Source organism: Lolium perenne, chromosome 4 (assembly GCF_019359855.2).
Source record: "Lolium perenne isolate Kyuss_39 chromosome 4, Kyuss_2.0, whole genome shotgun sequence".
Taxonomy (NCBI): domain Eukaryota; kingdom Viridiplantae; phylum Streptophyta; class Magnoliopsida; order Poales; family Poaceae; genus Lolium; species Lolium perenne.
In genome coordinates this window covers 313,199,952-313,207,567 of record NC_067247.2, presented here as the reverse complement: position 1 = coordinate 313,207,567, position 7,616 = coordinate 313,199,952, and positions in this window count along the sequence as shown.

Below are 7,616 nucleotides of genomic sequence, written 5' to 3'. Positions count from 1 at the left end.
TTAAATGTGTTAGGTATGAAGGAAAAAATGAAACCCAAGGAAAGAGAAGCAAGAAAAGCACCAAAATCGCTTAGCTGCGTTTGTGACTTGTAATGGACGGGGTGTGGCCTAGCTAGATGCTCGCGAGTTCCGAGAACTCCTTATGCATGTGTCGGTGCTACATTAGCATAATTTGGCCTTTTCGTTTTCTTGTGTGATATTCAAACCTGATGGTGACGCAGTACGGACCCTGCGTACCTTTTGCACGGGTAAGTAACATCGTCCACATGTTAAACGTTTTCAAATCGTTTTTCTTTCTGCAGCTAACGTTTATATAATTCTTAAAAGAGAAACTCGGGCAATCATATACGAATCCAGAAACACGCTATTCGTTTCATTGCCAGTAGTGTATTATTGCCGGTCGATCATCCACCAAACGATAGCATACATAAACGTCCGAATGTGACGATGTGAGCGCAAGAGTAGACAAAAGGCTGATTAGCGAGCAGGAGGGAAGGGACCAACCTATCCGCTGCATCTTCCGAGAGCGCATACTGTCATGCACAGGGCCATGCATCGTCGAGGCTCAGTTCGCTGGCTGGCACTCTGCAGCAGCTCTCCCTCCAACAACACCGGGCGGGCGGCGCACGCCCAGCGAGAACGGTGGTGGTGTTTTCTTCCGATCGACGCATACGCGCGGCAGAGGATGCCAGGACCACCCCAGTGCGGAAAGAATCCTCTACGTACGCGTCGCGCGACGTGCCCCGCCGCCGGATCCAGGCGCTCCGCTCCGGCGGCGGCTCCATGACACGCGGATATGTGAACATGCCACGCTCAGGCAGTCAGGCTCAGCATGCATGCAGGGTTCCCTGCAGCTCAAGTGCCAGAAATATTGCAGTGTCGATCTCCACCATAGCACCTGATGTACGTATGCTCTCCTTGCAAAATAAGCAGTACGACACAACCATCTTTCATTTGCACCAAGCTCTACCTGCAACTCCATTTCTTTTCAGTTACGCACATGCCCCTCTTCAGGGTTAAAAGAACGATGCAACCTCATGTTGCACTTCGAAAGCACATCACAATAACCCTAAATTGGACGAGGCAGTCGCCCTCGCTACTCGTCAACCTAAATTGCATGGCGGCAACACATTATGCTCACCTTTGCTACGCATTTGCGTCTCTCTACATCTACATGGGATAGTGGGGAACCTCTGCACATGTACCGCGCATTTGCACCTCGCGACGTCATAAACACAGTCATGCTGTGACGCAACTTCTAAATTAAGATCGGTAGACTGACGAACATGGTGGCATGAACAATATTCAGGCTTTCAGAGCGCTGCTGCCGCTGCCGGCCATCATCAGACGTGCACTCCGGGAGAACTGGACATTGCCGTGCGCCGAAATCACACAGCAAAGGCGTAAATCGGCTCGGCAAAGCCTTTGCCGTGCGGCCGTGCACGGCAAAGATTGCTCGGCAACGATCCGGCCGGCAAAGCCACCTTTGCCGTGCGTCGCGAAAATCGCACGGCAAAGGCTCTGCCGAGCGACCCAGCTTCGCCGTGCGCTGTGCCCTCTTTGCCGTGCGATGTGCTTTGCCGTGCGCGAGAAAACATTGCCGTGCCACCCACTTTGCCGTGCGTTTCCCCTCCAGCACGCACGGCAAAGACATGGCTTTGCCGTGCGCTTCCCCTCAACCCCGCACGGCAAAGGCCCCTACAGCAACAACTGGTGGTCGGTTCCACGTCCAGGTTTGTGTGCGTGGAAGCAAACGGGAAAATTTGAACAGACAACCGTCGGAAACGAGCTCTTGCACCATGGACTTTTGACAAGCCCATATGTCTCCATTCGACCATTCGTGATCTACCGTACATCCATACATGATGTTAGGAAAAAATTATACGAGCTACATCATTCGATTTAGGGCCGTCCAACCAAGGAGCGTACCAAAATCTTTCCATCTCTCCATCATCTCTTGAAGACGTTGTTTTTGTAGAGTCTGAATTTCAGGTGTTGTCTTGGTGGTGGATGTATTACTGTTGCTAGGGTAGGGATAATGTAACGGGACTTTTATTTCTTAGTTTTTATTTCTTTTTTTTTAACTGTGTGCATCCATAATGTTATTAGGACATTGCGTTATTGCAAAGGCTAGATGTATGGTATCTTTATATATTAATATATTCTCTTTATCGAAAAAAATCACCAACAGTAATATTTGCCGCAACGTAGATGAGGTCCACACAGTTGTCATGAAAGAGGTTGTTGTGGATCTCAATCATCATTGTCGGGTAGAGTTACGTTGGCTAGATTAGGAGCATCCAATTAAGTTGCGAAGATCACTTTGCCCAAATTTGATGTGCAAATTAGTTTAGCGCGCAGGGAATAATAAAATTCACGTGACCTGTTGTATCTCTGAAGCTCGTGAGGACTGCCAAATTTCGAAATCCCGTGCTTGACCGGCTCTATTAAAATAGGCGCACCATTTTTGGCATAGTTTTTTGATATGGGGATCTTCATAGTGCAATTTTGACTAGTACATTTTTTATGTAAAACTTTGTAGGTAAGCTAGGATCGGCATTTTTTCTCTATTGTCAACTGCAAAGCTAACGATGACATTTCTTGTTGAGTTGTCTAAATGCATATTTATTATCAACATATATGTGTAACACAAATGTTACCTAGAGGGGCCACACCGGTGGGTTTTCCGGTGCGGTGAGCAGCACACTGGCACTAAATGGCACTAAGCAGCACTAGGCTCTATCTCGGCACACTCATCATGGATAATTTTATACTTCCTCCGGAAATAAGTGACTTGGGTTTATGTAGATTTACATGTACAAAAAAACACATTTAGATACATTTGAATCTACACAAATCCAAGATTTCAGAAGTAAATATTTCTGAAATGGAAATTTTAAAACAGCCTGATCTAGATAACAGTGATTTCCTCAATCCCATCCTTGGCCGCTCATATAAAGAAGGGCCTCCGCGGCCAAGCTTCTGTGGCTGCCGTTAGCTCCATCTTCATGGTCAAGTAGCGCATGCTCCGACAGGTCGAGCACAGTAAACAACCCGTTGTGATTGTCCCTCAATCTGTTGTATCATGACATAGGGGGGCAAATGCCCCCCGGTAACCTAACTTTGCCACTGTTTATATCACAATAAATGACCACGTTGTGATTATCTCCTCAATTTTTTTGCTCATGTAGTCCGTTGGCCCAGTCCCAATATGCCTGACAGAATCGGCCAAGGATCAACACACACATATACACATTGGAGAAGAGCACACAGAGGCTTTTTCTGGCACCGCACCTTCGTGCCTTTTTTCTCTTATTCAACTCAATGAACTCAGCTGGTTACAATGCCTATAAATAGTGCTACGTACATACACTCAGCAAGTCCACGAATACTTATCTCCACTAGCTAGAAGATAGGAACAAGCAACCACGTCGGCCACACCATTCGGCCACTCCCCTCGCAATTGAAGACGTGCTCTATCTCTCTGCACAACGGGTGATTACCAAGTCCACTACTAATCCTATCTCTAAGAGCTAGCTCAATTGATTCATGGATGTACGTGTAACTCTCCTCCTACTCATTAGGCATGCAACAAACTAACTAACAGCGTCCAGACCTGGTGCCATACATGCACAACACCAAGCTAACACGACTAAGCATTACCTTGTACACCTGAACACATCTCTACGGTGCACACGGCCGCAGCTTTCCGCCTGGACGTCTCGATAACATGAACAACTCAAATAAATAAACACGATCAACTACAAACTAACAAGATTAGTTCCAACAATCACCTCCCTAATCTTGTTGTTACTTATTTCTCTCTTCAAGCTCATGATCGTCGATGTCGTCGGTGCACCTCGCAGATGGCCGCCAATGCCATCTTGCACGCGATTGCTGCCGTCGCCATTGGCCTCGCCGAGAGACGCACCTCCTACGCCTTCACCGCGAGTGTGCCGCCATGACACACTCGATGCCGCATGTTCGCCGCCGGTGCCGCACCTCGCCGGTGACTCCCTCCATGTTGCCGCCGATGACGCACCTTGTCGACGACTCGGACATGGACGATGAACTCTTCATGGCAATGGCCTCCACGCCATGGCCATCACCTCCTTGCCGCCGGTGACGCAACTTACCGGGCAGCACGCCGTTCTCCTTCGCTCGTGACGCAGCTCGACGACGATGGAGAGCGGACCTCGACAAACGAGGCTTTGATACCAAATGACAGAATCGCCCAAGGATCAACACACACATATACACATTGGAGAAGAGCACACAGAGGCTTTTTCTGGCACCGCACCTTCGTGCCTTTTTTCTCTTATTCAACTCAATGAACTCAGCTGGTTACAATGCCTATAAATAGTGCTACGTACATACACTCAGCAAGTCCACGGATACTTATCTCCACTAGCTAGAAGATACTAGGAACAAGCAACCACGTCGGCCACACCATTCGGCCACTCTCCTCGCAACTGAAGACGTGCTCTATCTCTGCACAACGGGTGATTACCAAGTCCACTACTAATCCTATCTCTAAGAGCTAGCTCAATTGATTCATGGATGTACGTGTAACTCTCCTCCTACTCATTAGGCATGCAACAAACTAACTAACAGCGTCCAGACCTGGTGCCATACATGCACAACACCAAGCTAACACGACTAAGCATTACCTTGTACACCTGAACACATCTCTACGGTGTACACGGCCGCAGCTTTCCGCCTGGACGTCTCGATAACATGAACAACTCAAATAAATAAACACGATCAACTACAAACTAACAAGATTAGTTCCAACAATGCCGTGCAGTAACTTTCGACGATCGCGACGAAGACCTTCCGACGAGACGCCGTACGTACCAGCCAATCCCTGCTGAGCTGCACACGTACAAAAAAAAAACTAGCGCGCTCGTTAGAAGCTCTTCGTCGCGGTCGTCGGAAGTTACACGACGGCATATTGGGGCTGGGCCAACATACTCCACTTGTTCATCTTGTTCAATTTTTGTGTTTGGAAGAAGACAAGTATGCGGTCGAAGCAGTGGAGTAGCCACATTGTGTTGTGTCGAGCGACAGCACAAGAATTTTGCAAATCGACCCTTGCTCCACTGCTAAGCGTAAAAAGCGCTAAAAAAATGACCGCACATGCATATCCAAGGCGACGACTGTTTGTAATATTTGGTTGGGCCATATTATAGCAAAACGATCAACTTAGGCCTAGAAACTTCCCCGGCTCCCCACGATGCATATCCAGGGCGTATCCGTAGATGCAATACTACCTCGACGGATGACTTTCTTGGTCTGTTTCACTTTCTTGTAATTCAGTGGTGTAATCTCCAATCTATGTGCTCGCTCTATTCTACCATCCGTTCAGGATTTCCTTGAGGCCACCGTGCTACCGAGATTCGTTGGCCGGTCACCTTCGGATATCAAGCGCACGGCCACCTCGGCGGTCGCTAGCTGCTCACGCACGGCCTCATCCGGCGATCGTCATGTCAACGTCCACTTCAAGTCTTCGACGCCACGAGGCCCTTCCCCTTTTCTTGTGAGTTCCGTTTTTCTTCTCTTCAAATTGTCAGAATATCAATTTAGTTTAGAAATACCCTTGTACTCCGGCTTGCTCTTCGTAGTCAAAATTTATTAGGTTAGCTGTATTTTTTTACAAATTTTTTTTTTCGAGGTTGACGGGGAAAAACCCCACCGTTTGTTGCATTCCATCGAAAGTAGCCTGGAAGGCCCATGATCTTACAATCAGATTGGAGATATTACAGGGGATACAAGGGAGAAGAAGACAAATAAAAGACAGAAAAAAAAAACTAGAAACAAGGGAACATAAAGGAAAGGGGAGGTTAGCATTCGAAGCCAACCGAACCCCTCGGAGGACAGCATCTCAAGGAGCGACCACCACGACTTGGCAAGGCGAGCGACGGGCGAGAACCTGCAGAACCGAGACCAAGCACAGTCGAAGGGCGTCGGATAGCCGAGACTGGGGCGACGACACCGGTGTGCCGACCCCATGGTCGAAGGGCGATGCAGAAACGAGTCCCACCACAAGGCACGACCAAAAGCAAAGTCGCAACCAGTACACCACCTTGAGAACCTCAAGTCGACAGCCAAGGAGGATCTCCGGTGAGAACCTCAACACCAAAGGCAAGCAGCCCTCGGAACAAGTAGTGGAATACGTGGAGACCGGACGAGAGCACACGAAGAATCGTCACCTGCACGGTCGAAGGGCGTCGGATAGCCGAGACCGTGCGACGACACCGGTGTGCCGTCGGCGAAGCCGAAGGGCGTTGTGCCGCCGAGACTAAACACAGTCGAAGGGCGTCGGATAGCCGAGACTGGGGCGACGACACCGATGTGTCGCCCCCGTAGTCGAAGGGCAACGCAAGCCGAGGCCACCCCGGGACGTCGACGTAGCACTGCCAGGGCCACCATGACCACAGCCTCTTCCTGCAAGGAAACGAGCCGAGGGCCGGTGAGAAGACGAGAGGCGATGCCGCCCGACACGGGTCAGGCTCCAAGACGATGCCTCCAAAGAGGAACAGGGACGTGAAGACGACGCCATCGCCTGACCCGGAGGTCTAGGATTTCTCCCGGAGCACGAGCTGACAGGAGCAACACAAAAGTGCAACCCACACAGCATCAGAGCGAGCCGTCCTCACCACCTCCGCAGCGCTAAGGAAGAGAAGCGGAGGGCCCTCCCCATGGCAGATGGGCAGCGGGGTAGCCCAGACCCGCAGGACGCCGCCGGGCCAGATCTGCCGGGCGAGATCTTCCGCAGACGGGGGAGTCCGGCCAGGACCCGGAGCAAGCCGCCATCCACAGGCCATGGACGCGAGGAGCAGAGGCCGCCGGCGCCATGGCGACCAGCCACCGCTGGGAAAAGGGCCGCACGGGAGCAGAGCACGGGAGGTTGGGGAGGAGGGTCGGCGTGGACGAAGAGTGCGAGAACGAGCGCCCTGCCGCCGCCGGCGTCGCACGGGCTTTGCCGGCGGCGCCCTCCGGCGGCGGCAGGGGGAGGGGCGGGATGTGGTGGCGGCTGGGTGAGGGCTAGGGTTTCCGCCCGGGCTGCTCGAGAGGAGCAGCACGGGGGGCGTTTTCCATTTTTTTTTTTTTACAAAAATTGATCTAGTTTGTATTTTTGTTTTCGCGGGCTTATGTCCAGACTATTAGTACTGAGGCTATTATGCATACCTATCAAGGTAAGCATGATCACAAAGAGATTCTACCATAAATGTAGCAATAAAGTGTGATCATTTGTTCTTTCGTTTTGAGTCTACATAAATGTGTTCTAAAAAATCATATTTTTAAATCTTGACATCATAAGCTTTTCTATCCTGGCTCCCCCAGTGTGTCGAATGAAGGGTAGTTGGAATTAACTCTCGAGTCCAAGACGCCGATGATCCCCATAGTGCAGCTCGACTTGGACCAGACATAGCCGGCATCCATAGTCAGGTCGTGGAACATAGGCATTTGAGTCACGCCAGGGTACATGACCATGCTGGGAAAACATCGCCCGATACCGGGCTTCATGGGCTTCCAGCTCCTCCTTGGTGAATGTACTTTTGAAATTTTTCATTTGGCCAATATCTCACCTGATTTTCCATTTGGCCATAGCA